We start from the raw sequence: 27,376 nt of genomic DNA, 5'->3' as shown, positions 1-27,376 counted from the left end.
ATCTTTATATTTTGGTGCGCTGTATATTTAAAAGTTTCCATATGTAAAACATTTATGTAATTATTATAAAATTAATGATTATAAAAATGCCCTTTTATTAACAATTTTAAGTAGAAGATAAATAAATATCATATAAAATTTAAATCATGATATTTAGCTTTATGAGCTGGCTCCATTCGCGACCACTATATCGTTGACTCATATTACTGAAATCGCGATCTTTGTATTTTGGTGCGTTGTAATCATTAACTGATTACTTGGAAGTTTCAATATGTAAAACATTTATGTAATTATCATTAATAGTTATAAAAATTTGCCCTTTTATTAACAGTTTTTAATAGAAAATAAATGATATCGTATAAAATTTAAATCACGATATTTAGCTTTATGAGCTGGCTCCATTCGCGACCACTATATCGTTGACTCATACTACTGAAATCGCGATCTTTGTATTTTGGTGCGTTGTAATCATTGACTGATTACTTGGAAGTTTCAATATGTAAAACATTTATGTAATTATCATTAATAGTTATAAAAATTTGCCCTTTTATTAAGAGTTTTTAATAGAAAATAAATGATATCGTATAAAATTTAAATCACGATATTTAGCTTTATGAGCTGGCTCCATTCGCGACCACTATATCGTTGACTCATACTACTGAAATCGCGATCTTTGTATTTTGGTGCGTTGTAATCATTGACCGATTACTTGGAAGTTTCAATATGTAAAACATTTATGTAATTATCATTAATAGTTATAAAAATTTGCCCTTTTATTAACAGTTTTTAGTAGAAAATAAATGATATCGTATAAAATTTAAATCACGATATTTAGCTTTATGAGCTGGCTCCATTCGCGACCACTATATCGTTGACTCATACTACTGAAATCGCGATCTTTGTATTTTGGTGCGTTGTAATCATTGACCGATTACTTGGAAGTTTCAATATGTAAAACATTTATGTAATTATCATTAATAGTTATAAAAATTTGCCCTTTTATTAACAGTTTTTAATAGAAAATAAATGATATCGTATAAAATTTAAATCACGATATTTAGCTTTATGAGCTGGCTCCATTCGCGACCACTATATCGTTGACTCATACTACTGAAATCGCGATCTTTGTATTTTGGTGCGTTGTAATCATTGACCGATTACTTGGAAGTTTCAATATGTAAAACATTTATGTAATTATCATTAATAGTTATAAAAATTTGCCCTTTTATTAACAGTTTTTAATAGAAAATAAATGATATCGTATAAAATTTAAATCACGATATTTAGCTTTATGAGCTGGCTCCATTCGCGACCACTATATCGTTGACTCATACTACTGAAATCGCGATCTTTGTATTTTGGTGCGTTGTAATCATTGACCGATTACTTGGAAGTTTCAATATGTAAAACATTTATGTAATTATCATTAATAGTTATAAAAATTTGCCCTTTTATTAACAGTTTTTAGTAGAAAATAAATGATATCGTATAAAATTTAAATCACGATATTTAGCTTTATGAGCTGGCTCCATTCGCGACCACTATATCGTTGACTCATACTACTGAAATCGCGATCTTTGTATTTTGGTGCGTTGTAATCATTGACCGATTACTTGGAAGTTTCAATATGTAAAACATTTATGTAATTATCATTAATAGTTATAAAAATTTGCCCTTTTATTAACAGTTTTTAGTAGAAAATAAATGATATCGTATAAAATTTAAATCACGATATTTAGCTTTATGAGCTGGCTCCATTCGCGACCACTATATCGTTGACTCATACTACTGAAATCGCGATCTTTGTATTTTGGTGCGTTGTAATCATTGACCGATTACTTGGAAGTTTCAATATGTAAAACATTTATGTAATTATCATTAATAGTTATAAAAATTTGCCCTTTTATTAACAGTTTTTAATAGAAAATAAATGATATCGTATAAAATTTAAATCACGATATTTAGCTTTATGAGCTGGCTCCATTCGCGACCACTATATCGTTGACTCATACTACTGAAATCGCGATCTTTGTATTTTGGTGCGTTGTAATCATTGACCGATTACTTGGAAGTTTCAATATGTAAAACATTTATGTAATTATCATTAATAGTTATAAAAATTTGCCCTTTTATTAACAGTTTTTAATAGAAAATAAATGATATCGTATAAAATTTAAATCACGATATTTAGCTTTATGAGCTGGCTCCATTCGCGACCACTATATCGTTGACTCATACTACTGAAATCGCGATCTTTGTATTTTGGTGCGTTGTAATCATTGACCGATTACTTGGAAGTTTCAATATGTAAAACATTTATGTAATTATCATTAATAGTTATAAAAATTTGCCCTTTTATTAACAGTTTTTAGTAGAAAATAAATGATATCGTATAAAATTTAAATCATGATATTTAGCTTTATGAGCTGGCTCCATTCGCGACCACTATATCGTTGACTCATACTACTGAAATCGCGATCTTTGTATTTTGGTGCGTTGTAATCATTGACTGATTACTTGGAAGTTTCAATATGTAAAACATTTATGTAATTATCATTAATAGTTATAAAAATTTGCCCTTTTATTAACAGTTTTTAATAGAAAATAAATGATATCGTATAAAATTTAAATCACGATATTTAGCTTTATGAGCTGGCTCCATTCGCGACCACTATATCGTTGACTCATACTACTGAAATCGCGATCTTTGTATTTTGGTGCGTTGTAATCATTCACCGATTACTTGGAAGTTTCAATATGTAAAACATTTATGTAATTATCATTAATAGTTATAAAAATTTGCCCTTTTATTAACAGTTTTTAATAGAAAATAAATGATATCGTATAAAATTTAAATCACGATATTTAGCTTTATGAGCTGGCTCCATTCGCGACCACTATATCGTTGACTCATACTACTGAAATCGCGATCTTTGTATTTTGGTGCGTTGTAATCATTCACCGATTACTTGGAAGTTTCAATATGTAAAACATTTATGTAATTATCATTAATAGTTATAAAAATTTGCCCTTTTATTAACAGTTTTTAATAGAAAATAAATGATATCGTATAAAATTTAAATCACGATATTTAGCTTTATGAGCTGGCTCCATTCGCGACCACTATATCGTTGACTCATACTACTGAAATCGCGATCTTTGTATTTTGGTGCGTTGTAATCATTGACCGATTACTTGGAAGTTTCAATATGTAAGACATTTATGTAATTACCATTAATAGTTATAAAAATTTGCCCTTTTATTAAGAGTTTTTAATAGAAAATAAATGATATCGTATAAAATTTAAATCATGATATTTAGCTTTATTAGCTGGCTCCATTCGCGACCACTATATCGTTGACTCATACTACTGAAATCGCGATCTTTGTATTTTGGTGCGTTGTAATCATTGACCGATTACTTGGAAGTTTCAATATGTAAGACATTTATGTAATTATCATTAATAGTTATAAAAATTTGCCCTTTTATTAACAGTTTTTAATAGAAAATAAATGATATCGTATAAAATTTAAATCATGATATTTAGCTTTATTAGCTGGCTCCATTCGCGACCACTATATCGTTGACTCATACTACTGAAATCGCGATCTTTATATTTTGGTGCGCTGTATATTTAAAAGTTTCCATATGTAAAACATTTATGTAATTATTATTAATGATTATAAAAATGCTCTTTTATTAACAATTTAAAGTAGAAGATAAATAAATATCGTGATATAAGATTTAAATGTAGAGATGATAAAATAGATATGTTTCAATAATGCTTCAGTTACGCATACGAGTATTTATTTATGCTGTGAAAACTTTATTTTTCTAATAATACGTATTAAGGAAATTTGACAGCAATCATCCAAGCATATAAAAGTTATACTCGCGATTGTATTCGCAGTTTCCTCTACGATGTTGCGTTGATCGTAGCTTTAAAATAGCTTGCCGGTCAGGAAGTAGAATGGTCGACGGCACGATAGTGTCACGCTTCATTCGGCTGCCCCTGGAGAGCTTTACGCTCCGCTTTCGCTTTACGCTTCGCAGTTCAATTACAATCGGAGAGTGCGCCCTAGCTCTCCTCAGATTTTTCGACCGTTTCGCAGAGGCTCGAGAGATCCCCCCCCCCCCCCCCGCCCGGTTCTCCGACACGCTTCACGCTCCGAAGACGATCGTCCGACCGTTCCCGCGGTCTGACCGCATCCACCGCGCGTCGAATCGATAGCCCCCTACAAACGGGTTGAGAGGCGCGCACAAAATAGGTACGTGTCGCGTTGCGGCGTCATACACGGACACTCTTATTTCTTTTTGCGGATATAGATGGGGTAACCTTGCTTTTTTCCGTACGCGAGCAGTGGAATCGGCGAGATCGCGAGAGAATGGCGTATGTGTACACACATTCGTGGAAGCTTAGCCATGAGTAATGGCGTACGGCATGGCGGCAGGGAGAACCCGGACGGTTGCCGGTGGTTAATTATACGGTGGGATTAGCTTGGCCGGCACCGCCGCAAACCCACCTCTATAATTTTCTCGAGGGTTCAAATTCGAGCGTAAAGCGAGCTTCTCTACTCGAAGGTGGAAAACGGAGCGAGAAGGGGATACGTAAATGGAGGAAGCGGAGGAAGAGACAGGGATGACCGGCGAGGCTTTGCATGAGATAGCGTATCCTGATTGCGTTCACGCTACAGCCGCATGTATGTTGTTCTATTTACTATCTATTAGAATTCAGCTCTGGAGGGGTGGATAAACGCAGGTGCGTCAAAGCAAAAGAGAAAAAAGGAGATAAAAGAAAGAAGGGCTTTTAACTACAATAAATTACACATGTAATAATTATTCGACATAATTATTTTACGTATTTGGAATCAATAATAATATTGAGGATATCAAGAAAGTGTAGCTTATGTACATGATACGCAATTTATGTATTAAAATAAAAAATATGAGAGATATAAATTTTATTATTAAAATTACATATGTATAATTTAATCGCTTAATATCAAAATCTATATATCTTTTTTGCAAATAAAAAGAATTATCGGATTCCATATACGTATACGTTCATTCTTTCTAAAATAATTTCACTTATATTTAACCAGAAATATATTCATCAAATAATTATTACGGACAAATTCTACATGTTTCTATTAACTATAGAAAAAAATTCTTTTTCTCCTCACGCGAAAGACATATGATAAAATATATTTTTAATATACATATTCTATATTGTTAATAATATTTTAAGATTATAATATTTTTTACATAGATATATAATTATGTGTGTAAAAATGTTACACACGCACGTGTAAAAATTTTATATTAAAAAAAAAAGTATTATATAATTCCCCATATTAATATAAATATTATACATTTTCGATTGTATGTAGTTAATTTACTTTTACTGCAAATAATACGAAACGTATGTCTCTCGACGATCGTACAAAAAGACGATTTATCGTCGTATCATCCGTTTTCTCCCTTGTACTAAAGTTTGCGACTCCTACCGGCATTATCGATCGATATGTCCCCTATACGAGGGATCAAGTTGGATTCCTGATAAAGAAAGAGAAAAGAGAAGACAGCTGTAGGAAGGTAAAAAAAAAAGATAGATAAACAGATAGCAGGAAAAAGAAGAGAGGGGCTGTTATCGAAAATCGAGGAGGGAAGATGAAACGCAACTCGATGATAGTGATATGATCTCGAGAATCTTCCTCCCCCGTTGATAAAGGGAAGCAGGAGAAATCATATCGCTCGCGGATCATTAGGCTTGTCAATTACAAGCTCTTTGAAACAAGCACACGAATCATATCACTGACACAGAAACATTGCCAAAGTGATTTCTTTAATTGACGATTTAAAAAGATTCTGATTCGATTACTAGCGACGTCAAGTATTCACAGATTCTTTTCCGATTTACGGATCGTTTTTCTCGTCGGCACTTTAATTCGTAGGTCGTGCGCCTCATTGTCCGATTGTGGCGCGGAAATTTTGGCGATTGACTAAAATGTAACAACTTTGAAGTACAAGATACAGCAATTAGGATAAACGGAAAGATAAAGCGATAAAGGTGAAATAAATCGGATAATATTGTTCGATTTACTAGCCGGAAAGTTGATAATTTGGGGACACTATCGTTTTTTCTCGCATTAGGCTCTCAATTCTCTCTTAACAAAACTTTTCCTTTGTCCGGGAATAATGAATTCATCTATACCAAATAGAAATGCGAAGAAATTCATTCTTCGAGTGGGATATGATAAGAATATCGATATGTTTTATGTTAATTTATAATTTCTCATTACGTATAAATATAAAATAAATATTTGAAAGAAGCAAGGCATGTTTATTCATATACTTATTTCCAGCAGAGATATGCGCTAGCATTTTCACAGAAGGCAGATTGCGTGCTACAGATCTCAGAGGCAAAAATTATTGAAGTGATATAGCTTTATAATTGATATTAAAGGCAAACACGCGAACGAAATATGTAGAACAAAGATAATAATAGTGAAGCTATAATAAAAAATGCTACTGTAATAAATCCAAAATCGAAATTCATATTGCAGAAATAAACGAAGAAATAAATATATGTATGGACGTATTTTATAGTAGCACGATCGCAAAATTTGATTTCTCAATCCAGAAAAATCGCTTTTGATATATTTTTGATGATGTAAGATATTTTTCCAAATTCATAGCTCCTATTTGTGACAGAGATACGACTACTGCAACTAATATTTTCACGTCGTTGCATCTTAAATCGAATAATCTTGATATTTTTGAAATATCACAAAAATATAGGCGACATGTTGCGCGCAGTGTCATGCATCTCGTACAAGTCAAATGCAAGAAATAACATAGGTTTTCACGAATTTTTCGTAATATTAAAAAAGATGTTCGATACATATCATATGAGACTTGGAGACACATATCAAAAGCTCTAAAATGTAGTGAATTAAAATTACAATTATAGAAGACAATATTTCTTTCAAAAATCCAATATTGACGTCTAAACAAAATCCAATCATACATTATCAGTCACGAATGTTGTCTCTCACATACGTTTGAAAATTATTGCATTATTTCATTGTTGAGAATCATAAAACTTTGCTTCGGTGCACGCTAAGATTTGAATTACGCTTTAAATTGTTTTTCAATTCTTTGCATTCGTTCAGCTCTACTTAGCCGTCATACTTAGAGATGCAAATTAAACTCGTTTCTTCGCGTAACACATAGTGCGCGGGGGCGAAATTTGCGCAGGCCTGACGTGACGGGCAACGCGTCCGAGATTGACGGTGGTATGACGAATCCGGTGGATTTGGAATAAAATCAGCGGGTTTACGAGGGGTCGGCTTTGATCGCGCGACCGATCCGTGCACGCTATTGCGACGCGAACGAACGAATAATCGAAGGGATTGCCAGGTGGTTGTCAGAACATTCGGCCGGGCCCCTCGACGCAGCAGCACGTCCCGGAGCGACAGATATTGCTTTTCCACGGCATCGTAAATTCACGGCAGCGTGTATTAATGCCCGTCCCGTCACGGGGAGGAACGCACGAAATTTCCGTACTCCGTCTTTTTTCCCACCCCGTTCGTCCCTCTTTTCGCGCCGTTATTCATCGCCATGCCGTCGCGCGTCTCTACAGCGCCTCCGTATACTCTTACTTCGTAATCGATGAGGTTGTTGCCTTGTGAAGAAGATGCTTGTACAATGAGTGCATACGTGACGATGGCACCATAAAAAAGACGAGACATTACTAAAGGCGGCATCTATCGTAACATCTTTTGCAGAGTATTTTTGCATCTGCATTTTATCACGCATAAAGAGAAGAGTGACATAGAAAATGAATTCAAAACACAAGCATAAAGAATGCGCGAGAATGATAAAAATAACAAAATATAATTTTTTGAACTTTGGTATTTTATTTATCGAAAAAAACGTATAGGATAATTATATGGTTCGCACTTTGTATCGATTTCTAAAATCAAAATCTATTTTAAAAATTTTCTCCTATATTATCTCGTACATTCTCTCGTATATACAAATGATATCTTTATCAAGTTAAGTATTTAGAATATCTTGATGAATAAAATTCTCTTTCTAAATATATAACGCATAGCCTGCGTGTCATGTCTTCGTCGTCATAAATTTCTGACTTCTTCGAATAAAAGTTGTCAGTCAAATTCCTCTACTTCTCTTTTTTATAGAATTATATAATCGTTTTAAGCGTTCCATTTTCTGACAAGCAAAATTACTCGAATAATAGAGTTAATATAGGACAGAATTGAAATAATTATCTATGCATATAATATATGCAGTGTCTATATGTGTGAGTCCATTCAACATATTACATTTACAACAAATTTTAATACAATTTTAAAACGCAATTTAATAACATTTGATATATACAATATATAAATAATTGCATTGCATTTTAAAATTTTATCGCTAAATGTAGTACGTCGAATAATTATATGCGTTAATTATATACAATAAAATGTACCAAAGGATTAACCAAACCGACAAAATTTCGTTCGTTGTTACAACGTAATATATCTCTCGTGTGAAGTTGATAATTTGATAAGTAGACGCGTCATATCGCAAGAGACCGAAGCAGCGAGACAGGGGTGTCGGTAATGAGCTATCCGAGTTAATTAAGCACACCGGCGAGCGTATCTCGCGCATCTTGCGGCATCGCACAACCAGCCACTTGCGGTTGCACCTCCGGTGCAACTCCTCACGCGGAAGGATAGAAATTTGCTGTAACGTTGCTGATCGCGGCGCTTTCCATTCGTGTGAGCAAGCAACGAGCCACCGGCGGATTCCCGCTTTATACCGCGCGGTAAGGTATTAGCGTAGGAGCCGTGTCGCCATATAAACGGGAGAGCACGGCTGGACTAACGAGCTAAGCCGGAATTTACGGTTTTGAGAAAATTGCGCGCGCGACGACAGCCACGATGCGAAATTGCTACATTATAGTAGGTCGCCGTATATACGAAGGGACGTTCTCCTGGATATTCGCGTTTCGCGTCCCCAAAGATCGTGAGAAAATATTCCTTGAAAGATACGCGGCCTCCTCAAGAGCAGGGTGCGCGATTTAACAAGCGCACGCATGCTCTCGTTTATTGATTTCATTATGACACTGAGATATTTGTTCGATTGAAAATTGGCGTGGATAATAATTGCATGGCTCGCACACGAAATCACGATAAATACATATTTGCACAAATTCGTATTATCCGTTATACGCTATATGCAGGATATTCCATGTAAAGCTAAATTTATACATTGACGTTATACCGCAATATGTTAAAGAAAAAGAGAAACGAGGGAGTTTCCTTTTTTTTTTATTTTATCTAATTCTTTACGAATAAATTATCATAGAAATATTTCGACAAAACATCTCTCGAAAAATTACCTCTGAAAATCTGGATCCTAGTAATTCCAGCAACATCGTGATTCATCCAGCACATATGCGAGGGAGAAACAATATTTTCTCGCTGCGCCGTATATACACACCCACGCGCGTACACACTACACGAAATGACCACGTTCCGCATCATCATGAAATAACAGAATATACGAGTGCTGTAACCCGGATAGTCGAAGAGTCACGAGATGCCGCGAGCGATTCCCAGCGGCGTCCTTATGGGATACGGGATGCACGTATACGAAAAAATACACGCGCTCGTATCGGAGATTCTTGCCTCGCGCGCATATCTACCCTTTTCCAATCTCGCCGATGTCACGTGTTGTTTTTGTTTCGCGACGAAAGGCTGACGCGCGTACGCACGAGTTGACAGATTTTCGCGGCAGGGATTGCGCCCCCGGATTACATCGAACGTGTATGTACCATCCATCCCTCGCTCTTCGTATCCGGCATAGGGAGCAATTTCTGTGCGTCTGTCTCTTCTCTCGTTCTCCTCTCGTTTCTCCGCGACGCTTATAACGCGACGGCATGCCATGGCATAGAGAGACATCGACGACGAGAAGTTTCGGTGGCGGCGGCAGACGTTTCAAGAACAGAATCGGAGGGAAGGAGAACGCACCGATGGCACTTGAAATACACCCGCGAGACAACGGCTGGTCGTATAAGTTTAATCCTACGTGACGATATAACCTTCCCGGAATTCTACCCGTATAATTCTCCTTTCTTTCGTCTTCTTATCCCCTTCTCCGAAAGAATAGACGATGGAGGAATAAGGATGGTGTATTCTTTCGCCAGTGTTTTTTGCAATTGTCTTTTAATTATTCTCATTTTAATTCCACCGTGCCATATAAATCAATTTTATATATATATATATATATAAAGTCATATACATAAATATAACAACCGCATCATGTAAATCTATGAAAGTCCGCTTTGCGTGTATGAATAGCCTCAAACACTTACAGCAGTATCGGGATTGGCGAGAATTAATTAAGAACGTTTCTAATCTCTGAGAGATGACTTGGGTATGTATAATATCAAGAGTAAATACTTAACATTATGTATACTCTCTGGTATATAATACTGCTATTCAATTCGATTCAATGTAACACTTAAATACTCAAGGGACATTAAGCTTTCAACCATGATAAATTTTAACGACATTTTTCGATTAATATCGAATTAATGGTATGAAACGCTATCGATAAGTTTTAAGCGATACGTTGAGTATTGAAAAATAGGTAATAAGTTAAAGTTGCTAATGCTCCCATTGATAATTTCGTCAAAAATCCGATTTTAAGATTTTAAGTCAAAGAATCTGTTAAAATTCTCCTCTTGTGTGTGTCAAAATATTCATAACTAAAATATAAAATTCATAAGTTTTTCGAGCGAAAAAATGTTATTTTTCGTCAAAGATAACATTAATAACATTTCGAGAGGAGGCGGCAAAGTTAGAATTATCATTTTTCGATACACGACAAGTTCGCGGCGCGTTGCGAAAGTTACGCGGCTCAAATGAGACGGTTGTGTACGCAAAGTGACATTCAAAGTGTCCCGCTGAGCGGAAAATCTCGGCGACGAATCCATTTGGATTCGTGACACGCGCTAAACAGATATGACGGCAACGAGAAGACGCATCGCGGGGGGTTCTCGCCACATTGGCGCCGGCTCCGACTAGATGATACCTGTCCGTCGAGCAGAGCGTAATCGCGGAATTTTGAAAAGATATCTGGAGATATACCCGCGCACACATGCGACTTGGCTGTGTCTCTCGCCTAAACTCCGCGCCGTAGTAGTTTATCTCCAGTTTGATATTCCGCCGTCGTTTGTAACCGGCGATATAACCCGCCGCGTTATACTCGATTTAATCCTTTCCTAAATCCCACGTCTGGCTGTTAATTATAACGTCTCGGCGAAAGTCAGGAATTTCCCTCTGACTTGTGTCGGTGCGATAGCGCGCGAGATTTTTCTTCTCACCGTCCAATATCCAATGTCTTTGCTTGAAGCCAGTAAATAAATGAACTCTTGGTTCTAATTTCTTTTTTCTAAATAATGTATATATCCCCGTAAAATAAAATCTTTTCGTATGTATTTTTCACGTTCCACAATATATAATTTTGTATTAATTCATTAAAAATCCTTTTTTAAAACGATAAAAATTCGCGGTGAATATTTGATTGCTACTGTCTCGCGATTTTACCTCTCACGGAGAAATATCACAATGCCTATGATTAAATTGCAAAGTTCGGTCAAAGGAGAGTAACGAGAGACGCTGACGTATGATAAATATTGTTTGAATTTTCATCCTCTGAGCTTTGCATGGCTTTAAGCAACGCATCCGAATCGTCTGAGTAGAATTTAATGTTTGGTATGTCCGTGGCGTAACATAGATGTATCCCTTCCTCTCTGAAGTACTTACGTAGTATGCAACTTAATCCGCAGTCCCAAATCTCGTGCCTCACAATAACACCGGCACTTCGTCATAATTTCATGCTTAGTTTAACGTTGCGACTGTATATTCGCGCCACTGGTGCTGCTCTCTGCGCAGCGGAGACGAAATGCACTGTGATACACAATTTGGTGCTTTCCGCTTTAACGATTCGCCGCATGATACAGAGTAGATAGAACGCGGGTCACATTCCCGCTATATTAAAATTTAAGACAATATAGCGAAATGCGCAAAATAATATTTTATTGTGCCTTTAATAAACAATATTTGCCTTTGCGTGCGCCGGCCTGCATCGCACATATTCCGCTAAGCGCAATGCAACGACAAAATCCACATTCTGAAATCCAATATTCTCTCCCGCATTACCTTTGATGTTACGCTAGGTCTCGAGAGCGGCTCCTTTCTGCGCATCTCATTTTTCTTTCATTTGCCGCTCAGCGAATAATACAAAATTTAATGACTCTCTATAATCCTTCTGCCAGCGATTTAATCTTTCGGGATTTTTATTTGTATGGCGAATCTCGCGCAATATCTATGCTTAAATATATAAATGAAATCGCATTTTATAAATAATAATAAGCATAATCATTTTTTATTCAAACCTTCATTAATGCGCGTAAGTACATTTTTTTATTGTATGGAAATAAAAAAAAATCCAATATCGATGAACGTATTCAAAATCATACAGAAACATGTATATATATTAAAAATTATAAATAAGCTGATTAAAATATTATTAAATACTATTAAATAAAGATTTAACGCTAATGAAATTTATCATTATAAATCTAATTCGAGAAATATTATTTTTTGATATAAAATCAATTGTTAAATAATCAATGTATTAAAAAAAGATTTATTGTATAGTAAAATCACCATATCTGCAAAAAATAGAATTTTAACCAAGGGAACATGATTTATTATTTATATTTATCGGATATAATAATGAAGAGAGGAAAAACACGCGTAGCTTACCTGACATAATTACGAATTAAGAAGAATTAATAGTCTGGGTGGCCCCGAAAGCCGATAAAACACGATTAAAGGATTCTTTTAAAGTTGCATGCTTGTTTCGTTATTACTACTGTCCATTATCCTATAAACAATACAGTAAGATACGACGTCGAAAAATCCGTAATGAAGCTAACGGGCGATAAACTCACTCCTCTTGCGTCTCTCTCGGATCGCGCACAAATATTCAGCTTTCCTCCGCTCAACGGCGTAGATCCGATTATAAACCGACGAGCCTTTCCGCGGTTGTAATTTTCACATTAGCGCTGCTCGGCGGGCAACCTAATTCGATGATACTACTGTGAACCGCGGTCGCTGTTCGATCACCACAGGGCAGCAAACTCGCCCTCTCGTCCCGCAACTCTTCGGAATATTTGCTATGCCACCCATGAGAGATAACGAATATATCGTAACGCCCGTAACGACCTTTCAATAAATCGCATTCCCATCCTCGCCCACATCAAATCAAATTTCCGGCTCGGCCCGGAGCTATCCGCCGTGTGAGAAATTCGACGATGATCCGGAACAAGGTTTACGCAGTTGGGAGATCGGTACGAGGGATGAGACGAAGGGAGGCGAAACGAGGTGAGACTCCTCGGCAGACTGGCTCTACCGACAGAAACGGATTGCTTTGCGCCGAGTGAGATATGAGACGGGGACTGTCGGCTCCTCGATGGTTGTCTTCGAACAAGCAATGGCTTAACAAAATTGAATCTTGGTATTGTATGGGATAGGTAGCATTTGTGAATGACCAATCACACCAGTAATTTAATAAATCTATGATTATTCTAACACACAAATCTCTCGTATTGTATATACATATAAAGTATAATATATAACTATTATTTTCTTTTTCAAAATAAGCATATATAAAAAAATATATATACGGGTGTTTAGAAATATTATTATTATTTTTATGGTTAAATATAAATTAATATATGTTACACTTGCTATTTGATCATGCATTTTTAAGAGATGAGGCAAAACATTTAAGAAGTTTTTATATATCCTTGTCCTGTTGTATAAAGTTATAAAGGTACACGTCAACAGGTAACATAAAAGCATGACACATCGAGTAACACTGTGAAATTCTCGACGACATATCTTCGTGTTTTCAACGAGAATATTCAATATTTGATGTAGCACGATACGACACGCGTTGAAAGCTTCCGTATATAACGTAAGTGTAAATGTAAAAGCTAAAAATATTGCCAAATTTATAAGATCCGTATATTTCACGATTGTATATATATATATATATATAAATTTCATTTATTATTTGTTAAAATATTTTCAAATTATACATATATATTCAAGTTTAAAATTAATAAATGAAAGGAGAGTCAGCTCATACACTTTCCATTATATCATTTCATTTTTGTTTAGTATTTTCGTGTATGTTAAAAGATAATTAAATTTTTCGCAATTAGAAATATTTTATGAAATTTTAATACTACGTTTTCGATTATTATATCGTGGGAAACAAGGGACTATAGATTTGTTTTCACGCCCATTCAATCTCGACAGCCTCTCGCGCTCTAGTTGATCCCAAGTCGACCATCGAATATCCTTGTAATTTCCGGCGCGCAAGAATGACCACGGCGAATATACGAAACCGGAAATGAGTGTCGCTGCTGTTCGCCTGGCGACTCACTTCCGCGTAAGTTCGACCTTTTAACGACTAAGTCTTTTGTACAACGTGTGGGAAGTTTATTAGGTAATTTGGTACTCGTTATATTCGTCGACTTTGTCGTTCTACATTACACGTATATTCACACACACACACACACACACACATACACATATCTTAAATATATCTATTTATATAGATAATATCAATGAAGCGCAGTCACGAATCTGAAGACGCAAACTTTGTAAATAATCCGTTAACGAATTGTCTTGTCAATACATTGTGCTTGTACAGTTGATAAAAAAAAATTTCCATCTTTAATGTTATCTAAGATTATAAATTTTCAGTGATTGATTTATCTCTGTATCATTTTAAGATTTGAATATAATTTATTGACGAAGCATATCGTCATATGTAATTGACATGGCGTTTTCGTCAATAAAATTGTTTCGTTAATTTCAAAAAATTATGAAGAACGTTTAAAACGTTACAAAATCATTTGTGTTAAAATCAATCGTGAAGGCAAAATGTTCATCTCTCAATGTTTCGCAATTAATGCCAGGACTATATAGAAAATTGCAAATTTCTAGCTTTTCAATTAAAAATCAGAATGCAATTGTTCGAAACTCTTCTTTTAGATTTAAATTGCCAATCGTGATTTTTTTGAAAGCATTGGTTTTACTCTGCGGAGTAACAAAAATAAAATCTTCGTCCAACATATACGTGGCTTTGTTTGGGATAAAAAATAATAGTTTTATATTTAAACGATTGAATTTTTGTGGAAACATTCAATTTTTTTTTGTATTTTAAAAATTATTTCATGAAAAAATATACCAAGTATAAATCTCTCTCACAATAGACAAAATTCTAAAATACTTTTGAAATTCCTTTAAAAATATAAACTTATTTTTATGTATGTGTCTCGCAGACCTCTAATGCATAATAATATTCAAAAAGTACAACAGCTTTAGATATAAAATTTGACACATCGAAGAATATTATATCAAATTTTTCCATACAAATATTTAATAAAGCTTCTTCTGCCACACGCCATATGCAAATATAGAAATAGTATTTTAAATCATCTATATTGCGCGTTATAATAAGGAAACAGCAAACTTTACAGATGATATCGATTGACGGACATTTCATTCGGGGATATAAATTAAGCTTACTTTACAGTTATGTTGACATTCAAAAGCAGATTCGACATATGCGGACCTATGTCTTGACTATTTTTTGCAAAAGATAAGTCCAATTTCATAGTATTCTATATCGATATAAAACTTATTTGCCACTATATGGCTAGAAGCTATTTATCTGGCTGCTTCGTTTCGAACGGAACAATAGCGTTGTTGAACGCGAATGAGTATTGATGTAACCCTCTGCAAAGGGCAAGTTCCATAGAATAGCAGTTCGCCTTTGCAGTCTTCTGCTTTGTGAAAAATTCCTGCAGAATCTTGATGAAATCGTTGTAGTCCGTATCTCTGCGAAATCTGCAGCTACCGCGTTCACCCCGCATATGCAAATCGTATCAATAATATTTTCATTCGCCGGAAAGCTGAATGTATATTTGCTGCACTGCAAATATTAAAATCGATTTGGCTGTCGAGAAACGTAGCCTGGATACCAAACCTTATGCATACCGTACGTTACTTGCAGAGACTGTGATTTTAACTATAACAGAAATCTCGTATAAAGAACATGTATTAACTTTTTAAATATCACACCAATTTCAAAGAAAATAAAAATCCATAGATAATATATATATATAATCCATAATAAAATGCTACAAAATGTTTTTTGCTACTATAGAGCACATAAAAATGGTTTGATATAATTTTTAAACTATTCATATTTAGAAATAAAATTTTATAAATCTAACTCTTATGTCGTTTTGTATTTATAAAAACAAAACTTATAAATTGGTAATGCGTCTTTCGCATATGTTAGAAGTTTATCGAATTTTCTCTATATTGGAAAAGCATCGAGATTTTTCAGCAATATGGCTTATTCGTTCTCAGATTAAAACGGTGGAAAATTGAATTGTTGTGAACCGTAGAATCTATACGGGTCACGTTCAGCTGGAAAAATTCCAACGGCTTTTCGCGGTCTTCGAAGTCTTCGATCGTTCGATTATCAGACACTTCATTTCATTTGCCAATGTTTTATAAGATTAAAAAAATTTACTTCCGCGTATTAATTTATATTCACATTTATATAAAAGAGTATTTTTATCGTTGTCGTAAGCCGCGAAATTTGTCACTGCAACTTTCAGTAAACGCAAGCCGAAATAACTCTATCGATAAAGAGTGATTAGTCGATCAAACGTACGGTAGCGGGAACGAGGCAGGCGTGCTGATCCGTCCAGATGCAAATCTAATCGCGTGCGACGCGCGACTCCTTTTTCTATCGTCGATCGCTGAATCAGGTTCCAAGCGCCATGTGGGCTTTGCAAGTCAAATACCAAGCTAGACGGCCTTACTACCTGCACCGCTAGGAAAACGTTCGATAAACGTGATTTATCGTAATAAGGTCTTTCCGCGTCGCAGGTTTTGCACAAGTTTGCGCCCCAGGAATGCACCTTTCGCCCCTTTGGATCATAGTGGTTTCCTGGGTCACGAACGGAAATTCCCCCCCCCCCCCCTCCCACCTACGTCATCCCCGAACGGATGAAAAATGAAGGTTATTGAGTTATGTCTCCCCGTAGAAGGTAATAATTCGCCGACGATGATGAAGTATTAGTCTTATGCCCCGCTGCTGCAGGTTCGATATGCCCAAGCGATAATTTTAGCGATCAGGTGACATTATTGGTAAAATTCAGTCGATCTTTAAGCCGCAAGAAAGAATGCGCACGGTTCAAAAAATTCCACACGGTTCATGTGCGGACAGCTGAGAGATATTTTCGATCGATTAAACAAAATTTAAGGCGCACGTCGTGAATCTACACGTCGATAATGTGTAACTTTGCGCACGTCAAACACAAAGTTTTTAATCACGAGGCGACAGTTTCTTACTGTTATGTCATAGTGCGGATGCATAACCGTATACTTGCCGTCAAAGTTTCTAACAAAGTTAGACAAGACACCGCAAAATAAATTCCTTGTCACGCAACTTTAATTCACTATCGACATTTGAGACGCGCGAGTTATAGTGTATTTCCTGCTATTTATCATGCGTCGCTTCTTTATCGGTGATTTTCGTAAATCTTTGAGGATATTTCATAAATATCTTAAAATTAAATGATATTGTAATATTTTATATTTGAAAAGTTAATCACAAATTCATCTCACGCGACAATAAATTAATAAAAGCCATTTATTCCCATTAAATATTTAGATTTAGAATTTCTTTTCATATGTCTGAAATAATTCAGATCAAGTAAAATAATAAACATCTAGATATTTACCCTCGTTAAGCTATCACACCCATCACAATAAATTAAAATAAAACATACGCCAAAACTAAGTACTATTTACGAGCTCTATTTCTGCTAAAAGTTCGAGCATTAAAATCAGGAATAGAGCACGAAAGTAGCACCTAAATAGCACTTAATATTTTATTTTAATTTGTGGCGAGAGTACTAGCTTAACGAGGGTCAAATATCCATGAAGTCGCGCAAGTTGATAGAAGAAAAGTTTCATGCATGCATTTCTTAATTGCATCTTTATATGAGATTCAAAATAAAAGTGAATTTACACAGATATCATTTAATCATATATAGAGGATAGTATGGTATAGTATTAGACAAGAATACCATCATTCTATATTTCTAAAATACTTCCGTGCGAACACGATTGTATATACACGGAAGAAAATTCGATGCATAAATTATCATAATTAAGGCAGTGTGTTGATTATATCTCTTTATATGTACATCCGCGAAACGAGATTATAATATCGTGTAATAATTTTCCGCAACGCTGACATCCCGTTATGCGAATGAAGATTATTAAGATACGTTTACGCTCTATCGGATTTTCACGCTCGATCCGATTTAATTCTGTCCATTTAGGCTCGCCAAACTAATAGCTTTCAAAGTTACTCCCCTTATGCGCTGATCGAATTTCAGAAGCGCCAGGCCGGTTCGATAAATTGGCAAATCCGTGGCAATGCTTCTGGAAGGGCGCCAATTATTGGACGGGATAACGAGGATCAGTGGCGACGAAGCGGAGCGAAGCGACGCTCGTGCTAGACCTAATTAGATAAACTGATCTTTGTGAGCGTCCAATTCCAACAAGCATATACGGCAACCCTTTAATGTATGGAACAATAAGTGTGTAAATACGTTCCGGCACGTATGCTGGAGTTGCGATTAAATGAGCGCTAGCCGTAATACGGTTATTCGAACACCACTTATTTAAAGTACCGAATACGAGAAATATATAATTGTAGGAAGCGCGCAGTATTGGCTACGTATGAAATTCTCTAGATATTATACGCCAATTGTATATAAATTATTCAAGGTCTCCGAGACGTTAAATTAAATTTGACAAATCAAATTCTTTTTGAAAAGAAAATTTTTTATTCTAACCGTACCAATGTATTTCATTATCTTTCTTTGACCCATCATTAGCTTTATTTTTCTTGTCCCAAAAAAGTCTATTTCTTTGCAAGTTTTTAGTTTAATTTGGTAGCATACAATATGAAATCGTTTATTTTACGAACATTCCGGCGGGAAGTGTTCGGTGGAGCTCATGAGAAGATACGAGTTTTAATTAGCTTTAATTTCGGTACCCTTTTCTTTTCGCGCGCGCGCCGACAGAGCTTTCACGCGGCTGTTGAGTTACGCGAGATGCAATTGTCCTAGGAGTAATAATAAGCGCAGGTAATCTCTCTTAAAAGAGATTTCCGCAGTTGGCAGCCAGATGGTGACAACTATAAAATTGATATACCGCGGTAAGGATCGAGCTGAAAGTACTCGGCTTGTAAGAAGATATGCTAGTGGTAAGGGGATTAAAGGAATGAAGTTTGAATAATTTACTCCATAATCGACCCAATTCCATTTAAAATTCATGACGACATTCTTGGTCTTGCTCGCTGCATAAATCTTGCTTTAGGATTTACGTAATTTAATATTAAATATATATATATATATATATATACGAGTCATAATTACATGAATACATGCTATATGAAGCTTTTAATCAACGACGTGAATATGTAAAAATGAAAAATGTTGCGCGCTGTTTATTCTGTCCAAACTTTGTCAAATCTATGGAATTTTATAAATTAAAGGAGATTAACTTTGAGAACCAGGAAATGAGATTAACTTAAACGAGATTAACTGAACGAGATTAACTTTGCTATGGGAAAAAGAAGTAGAAAATTTAAATTGTATTAACGACTGAAATATCAAACAACGTTATACTTTTTATTAAATTTACATTGTTCTTTCAATGTTGTGTCACAACATCATGATAATTTTAATATAAAAGTTTAATTAAAACTGCAAGTTTTAGTCACAGTATTCTCACTGCTCGTCATAACTACTTGGCTATAGTATTATGAGTAAATAATAACTCAGATTATATAAGTTTAATTATTAAAAGTAATTTATCCAGAATTAAAAGAGGAAGACTAGTTTCGACACGAGAAAGCATTTCGCTTCAGTTCTCAGACGTAAAGAAGAGAGAGATGATAAAAACAGGCGGGATAAACCGCGTTACTAGTTGCAACTGAGTCGGAGCTGGGAATTTCAGTCGTGGGATACACGTGTGCACGCAGTTGGGTGAAAAAGGACGATATTCTACTAGAGATTTCAGTGGTATTCTGGCACCGCTGTCGTCCAACGATGATAGGAATTGAACTCAAGAATCCAATAACCCGGGCAAAAATCCGTGGGACGAGGAATCACCGATGCCGTTTAACAATCGGGATTTCCCAAGCCAGATAGTATTTACCACCAACGTAGCCGCGGAATCGAAGTCAATTTAATCTGGTTGCCTGTCTGTCGGGTAAATTTATCCGCGATTTGCGGCGATTCTCTCTTGATTTCAAACGTTGTATGCCTTCCAGCGCTATCCGCCATCCCGCGTTTTCCTTCGATTGATATGATCCCAGAAATCGTTTATCGCGCGTCTATGTATATACTGAGTAGTATGTACTGGGCTGTTTAAATATAGAATGTATAGGCGTATGCAAATAGTTGCATATAGTTACGCATACAATGTGTTCAATGATCGGGATTCGATTAATTTTTGTATCTAAAGTATCAACGGTATCAAAAATAATCGTGAAGCCGATCGATAAAATCCGTCATGTATACGATAAATTATAGCTTATATCGTATATTTGCGTGGTTTTACGATCGATCAATCACGTCATTTTTAAATAATCGTTAATCTTTAGAAAAACCATTATGTGCAACTTTTTAACGTACTATTATTGACAAGTCGTACCTACACAAGTCATTAAAACTATTGTTCAATTTTAAATATCTCATAGATAATTGCATTAATTAAATATAAAAAGTATGAATTTCAACAGTAGTATTAAGTTACATAAACCAAGTACAAATATGTGAATATGAGAAAAAGAGATAAATAAACCTAACATAATGCCAAAATATAATTTTTGGCGAATAAACATGCTTTTCTACGCTTTCCGTGAATGAGACAAAAGATGAACAGTTATTTGGGTAATGTTTCGTATGATTGTTACAAGTTGAGGGAAAAATTCAAGGATTTCACAACAACCCGTTTCATTAAGAATACTCAGGGATGCATAGAATTTTTTATTAGAGGCGAAGAAAATTTCTATATATCAACCAACAGGACGGAGATGAGTCACGGAAAAACTCGGAAAGAACGCGCGTAATTTGCGCTAAAAACTCGTTTACCGTTGATATTAATATTATCGCGAAATGAAATCGCGCTAAACGAGATTATTTTCGAAACTCGATATAAACGCCGAAGATTTCATTTCGCGACAGCAAAGTTGCTGAGGCTACAGTTACTTTTAATGCGGTACGCCAAAGATTACATTTACAGATAAAGTCTGGTTCCTGTGAGATAATCGGCAGATAAACTTAATAGATAATATATAAATTATATGAGAGAAACTTTTTCTCTGCAAACACACACACACACACACACACACAGAGATATATATATATATATATAATATTATACGTGTATTTGATATTTTACGTTCATTAAGAAGATTACATTTTTCCAGTTTTATTAACTATTATATAAATCATATTTCGCATGAATATTATTATTCAAATACAAAGAAACTAATTCTTAATTACCGAAAACAAAATTATGTTAAATTTTATGATTCGTATATATTTATAATAATATAATTATATAATTTTTATATTATATAAATAGCGCGACGCGCGTGCGTATATACGTGGACAAAACCGCTTGCTATCGACAGTCATGATATCGGTCACCATGCTTAATTAATCCGAAATAACAATGTGTCACGCGCATAAATTAACAAAGGAACAATCCCGCAAGACAACTGTTAAATGTAACAATCAAAACTGTATGACATTTTCACCGGCACATATCAAATTTACCAACTAAAGCTATTGATTTACACTTGATAGTAATCATTCGCCATTATTACGTGTAATGGAAATAATAATTATATTCATGAATATATTATAAACCTATATAATAATCCTTAATTTAACATTACTAAAGTTTTAGCTTTTAAAGTAAATATTTTTTTTTTTATATCACAAGCGCGCGTTTAAATTCTTTTTTGCAGTTTTATAGACATAAGTGTAAAATATCGTTATAGTCAATAACTGTGTAACAAATATAAAAATCTTTGCATACACAAACACGCACACTTAATTACCACTAACAATAAAACCAAATATTATCTCGAAATAATGTACAATAAATCGATATATATATATATATATGTTTTTAAAACAAGGTGATATTTTTCAATCTGCTATTCAATAGAGAAGTGATATGTATTAAGACTAAATAAACAAGCTATCTCACATTGTTTACACACACCGCTCTTGCATTATATATTTTACTAAAAGCGTCAGCGGGGAAAATAATGGCACCACTCTCGATGATACATTTTCTCGATGAAAAGCACGTAAAAAGAGAAGTAGCGACAAAGGGACATACGAGTAAAGAAGAGATCCTAGGAAATTGAAAACCAGTCAAACACGACTCCGCGTTTGCGTCCGCATTTGCATTGTCACTCTCGCTGTATATTTTGCGTTCTCGTTAGATTCGTCTCGCGGAAGGTCCTAACTTCAGTAATTTCAATTTTAGATTGCTCGGAATTATTCGAATATAGTTTTGCATGGATCGGACAATGCTCTCGCAACTCTACGTTTTACATATCCAGTTTCCATATACATGATCGGCTATCACGTGACTATTTGATTGACTAAGCAAGCACCAGATACATTTTAGTCATTTCGATCAAATTCGCAATTGTCTGCAAATTGCCATTTTCTATTTTGACGAATAAATCAAATTAGCACATGAGAGATATGCAATATTTTATACTTTCTCTCTCCATTCATGTACATAATTTTGATTACGTATAATATTATAACATATTCTATTGGGAGTAAAAAGAAAAAAGATGAAAAAGATGGAGGTACATTTGATTGTTAAATAATATATCCGAACGGAAAATAAGTAAATCGCATATATCACACACACACACACACACACACACACATACCATACATATTCGGAATTTATTTACAAAACTACATTGAAAATTGTTAGATTGGATATATTTACCATTTGTTACCGTTTGCATCGCTTATAACTTTGAATCGCGAATAACAAAAATTTAAAAAATATTTCTGATACTTCAGTTTAGTGTATATAGAATAGTAATAAAAAATGATGGCAATAAAAGTTGCTACGTTGCAGAAATGAATAATGAGAAAATGTTCTGTAAGGGAAAAGAAATGGTTAAAATTTGGATATTTCGATTATATAGAGATCGTCCAAATGCATTTGTGAGTTTATTGATATCAGTAAAATTTTCATGATTTTCAAATCTTGCTTCTTTTAACGCACCTATTTACACATACACACACACACACACATCCCCGCGCGCGTGCATATATCGACTTATCATCTATTCTAAACAGGCGAACTAACAATAGCATGCGGCAGTACCGTTGGTTCCTTGCGCCGCACGATACGAATAATTAACATTTCGGTCAATAAATTTCGCAGTTTGCACGCATCCTCGCAGCTCCGTTAACCGGTTGCATTTCCGCTAACGTTCGTTCGTGTTGCAGATTGCATCCCATACTCATTAATCTCTCATTAATCTCTCACGCTTGGCGCCTTGCTGCTATCCAGCGCAATCGTTTCGCGGTCAAACATTATAGTATCCGTGATGAAACGCGGTTTCTGTTCCCGTCCGAGACGACGTTCTCGGATGGGAGAGACGAGTCCGCGAGTAACAATCGCGGATGTGCAACAGGTTCGCCGAGCGGAAAGAGAAGAAACGGCGCGCGCGAGCGGTGAGGAGTCATTTCCTCGATAAGTCGGAATCTCCGGTACGTCCGGGGCTCTTGAAAACTTAACGAAGAGTAATTACGCGCGCTCTTCTCGCGGAAGTTACCCGGAATGAATACCACGTCGTCGTCGTCGTCGTCGTCGTCCTCCTCCTCATTGCCATCCCCAGCATCGCCGTTATCGACGAAACGATCGATCCTCGGCGGACGCAGGTGCGCAGCCTCGATCTCATTTCGCTCGCGATTTCGCACATGATTTACTTTTTCATTTTATTGGACAATCGACGAGCGTGTTACTTTCATTCCACTTCTGCTAAATTTGCGAATACCGGATGTTTCGATAAAAAAGCGAATACTTTACGAGCCTTCGGTTGTCCCCTCATTGCAAACGTCTCAGCATTATAGATGATGTGAATAAATCTTTTATTGGCCGAAATATTGTTAAAAATTAAAGATGTCTGGAAACATCACATTTGAAACATATGTAAATTATTAAAGTAAATTTCTTAAATTATTAAATACTTTAATAATTTCTTTTCGGTAATAGCAATATATAATCTAATATACCATTATATATTCTCCAATTATATAAAATTATTTAAAAAATCTCCCTATCATTATTATAAATAAAATATCTTAACAATTAGAAATATCATTAAAATATTACTATCAAATATATGTCAAATAAATTTATCGTTCCCAATAAAAAAATGTTATTTATATATATCCTCATTATGTATAGAAATGCAATGCTATGGTATACAAAAGAAACGGAAAAAGATTTGGCGTTAAACTGGCGTCAAAAGTATCGAAATAATCAAATTCGGCGGATATTGGAAAATCATTATTTGCCTCAGCTTCATCACCAATATTCTACGCGCATGGTCTGCGTGGAATAATTAAATTTGTAAACAATAATATGATAAAGTAGTTTCGCTGTTACGAAGAGTTATCGATATACAGTGCTGTTGTACGTTAATGAGAAGAAAAACATTGCGACTAACGATAATGCGACTAATAAAATTTTGCGGATTTACCGCGACTTGGTATCTGCAACAATGTTGATTCGAAATTATCGCCACTGAGAGGAACGCAGTTTAATCCATATTTGCAAAGCCGTTGATTCGCTACAACGTACGGTGGTCCTGTATTTCTGACCCGAATTAGGTTTTCCTGAAATCCTGAGTTGACATCTCGCGTTTCAACGAAAGCTAGAATATCGCAGGTGGAAATGATTCACGTATTCACAGGGTGAAATCCTCTGCGGTGATTACGTTTCCGCTCAGATCATTTTCCTACAGAATTGAGACGATTTGCCGCGAGGATTCGAATTTGCACGTTTGCGCACGCACCTATAACGAGAATGTTATTGAAAAGTTTGCCGATGCCGTAGACATCCGATGTATCAACATCCGATAAATGTACATAATGCTAATGCTTTCGTATATTAATACAAAAGTATTACACAAAATCTCTATAATTAGCAGTTACATTATTGCTGCTTTCATCATCAACATTTAATCATAATCAAATTGATCTTTTGATTTTTATTCTCGCTGTGCATTTATCGTCAAATGCATCTACTAGGTTCTCGTTCATGCCAATATAAACAATTGAGCACGATCTCTCCATCTAAACTCAAAATTCAACGACCACATTTAGCGCTAAATGTATACGATAGAAAAATAATTTTTTTTTTTTTCGTAGCTTCGTAATTCTTTTAATCAACTTAAATAAAGTTATTCGATGTTTTTTTTTTTGAGATCGCATCTAAATTGTTGAATAGTCGTTTTATTAATAATAATAAATAGATTTTGAGATTTTTGTAATAAATATGTACAATAAGAAACATCATTTGACACTGTGTTTTGCGCAATAGAAAAAAATCTTCGCACTTGACGACAATAACAATGATTACGTATATATAGGGGCATTTATTTATTCTTCTATGTATTCTTGTATCTTGCGATAAGAACGTGGCTCGAAAAAGACTAATGATTACTCGAGATTGCATGCAAATAAAAAAATAACAATTTTTATTTTCCCACTCCTCGAATATGTCACTGGGTTAGTATGCGATCGTGAAGAGCAGCGCTCAACGTTCGATTCTCGAGGTCACGTGGGATCCCGAAGCTACAATCCGTCATTGTTCTCTCTCTTAGAGAGAACATTTATGCGTGTAATTTTGCAAGTGCTTAACGCTCTGTGTCGACGGTCACGAAGAGGAGAGAACAGCCTTGTAATACTTGCTGAAAGCTTACCTATTCTCATCTTCTGCCGAGCAACGTGTGTACCACCTGTTCTATCTTCTTCCACGTGCTATGTACATCGAAACGCTCATTACGCACAGATGCTGTCTTTATAACGTGCTACGTCATTTTCTTTATCGGGTAGATAGATAGATAGATAGATCCATATACCCAGCTAGACAATCATTTTAAAATAAAATTTCTATCGTTACGTTGTGAAACAAAGAACAGCGTGGGTTTAGAGCAAATAATAGTACATAAAATAATATATTTATATTAAATTATGTTATATTATATTTGTTTATATATTCTATATCTATACAAATAGATTAATTATTTTTAATATGTGTAACAATGTACCACGATTCTCTCTCTAAAGTATTTCTTATTCTCTCTCTCTCTCTCTCTCTCTCTCTTGCATTCTTCATATTGCTTTGCCCTATGCTATATAAAACATCTCGATGAGAAGATACCTTTCACTCTCAACCTCGTGAAGAAAATCTCTCAATCGCTGTCACGAGAACACCGATAATGAAACAGCGGCGGTCGCGTGATCGCCGTTATGCTCGACTCGTAAGGCACGCGAGTGCAATGTGCTCGAGAATGCATTCGCGAACGCCTTAAGGCCGCCGCACACCGGAAGCCATGCTAGCCGCGCTATGAACGCCGGTGACCTGTGTTATGCGAGTTAGTTAATAGAGGATCGCGCGGTGCGTGCATTCAACAGTTCGAGCCACCCCCTCGTCTTGCACATTTATTCTGAAAAAAGTGCGACATACAAAGTTCAATCCATTTCCATTATATACGTATTCATCAACCTGGTAAAATCCATTTGTAAGCAAATAAAATCCGTCTCATTCATGTCCAATGCGTACATTACCCTTCACTACCGACATGAACTCTCTACCACCGAGACGTCCGCATTGAATGCTCGATTTTCCGATAATCTCTTGAACTATTTTTGAGCAAACGCAATTTTCCTTACCGTCTCTTCTGATCGTTCGCCGATCTACGGGAGCCAATATTGCAGGCCATTCGTTAAGCGTATAACTCTTTCGATGAGAATATAACGAGGAGAATTCTCTCCTTTTTCTCCCTCTTCCCTCCCCCTCTCTCACTCTGATTGCGTTCGTCG

General features: G+C 35.4%; 2 protein-coding genes across 2 annotated transcripts in view; one reads left to right on the top strand and one right to left on the bottom strand.

Annotated features, from left to right (window-relative positions):
* LOC138942716 (EEF1A lysine methyltransferase 2) overlaps positions 1–27,376 on the top strand; it is a 194,726-nt gene that overhangs the window by 11,558 nt on the left and 155,792 nt on the right. The window lies entirely within an intron of this gene.
* Positions 1–27,376, bottom strand: part of Invadolysin (leishmanolysin-like peptidase, invadolysin) — a 250,924-nt gene that overhangs the window by 70,285 nt on the left and 153,263 nt on the right. The window lies entirely within an intron of this gene.

The sequence above is a fragment of the Polyergus mexicanus genome, unplaced genomic scaffold (assembly GCF_030449975.1).
Source record: "Polyergus mexicanus isolate NDT 795.1 unplaced genomic scaffold, iyPolMexi1.0 SCAF_23, whole genome shotgun sequence".
In the NCBI taxonomy this organism is placed as follows: Eukaryota; Metazoa; Arthropoda; class Insecta; order Hymenoptera; family Formicidae; genus Polyergus; species Polyergus mexicanus.
The sequence above is the reverse complement of the archived record's forward strand: the minus strand, read 5'-3'. Positions and strand labels throughout refer to the sequence as shown.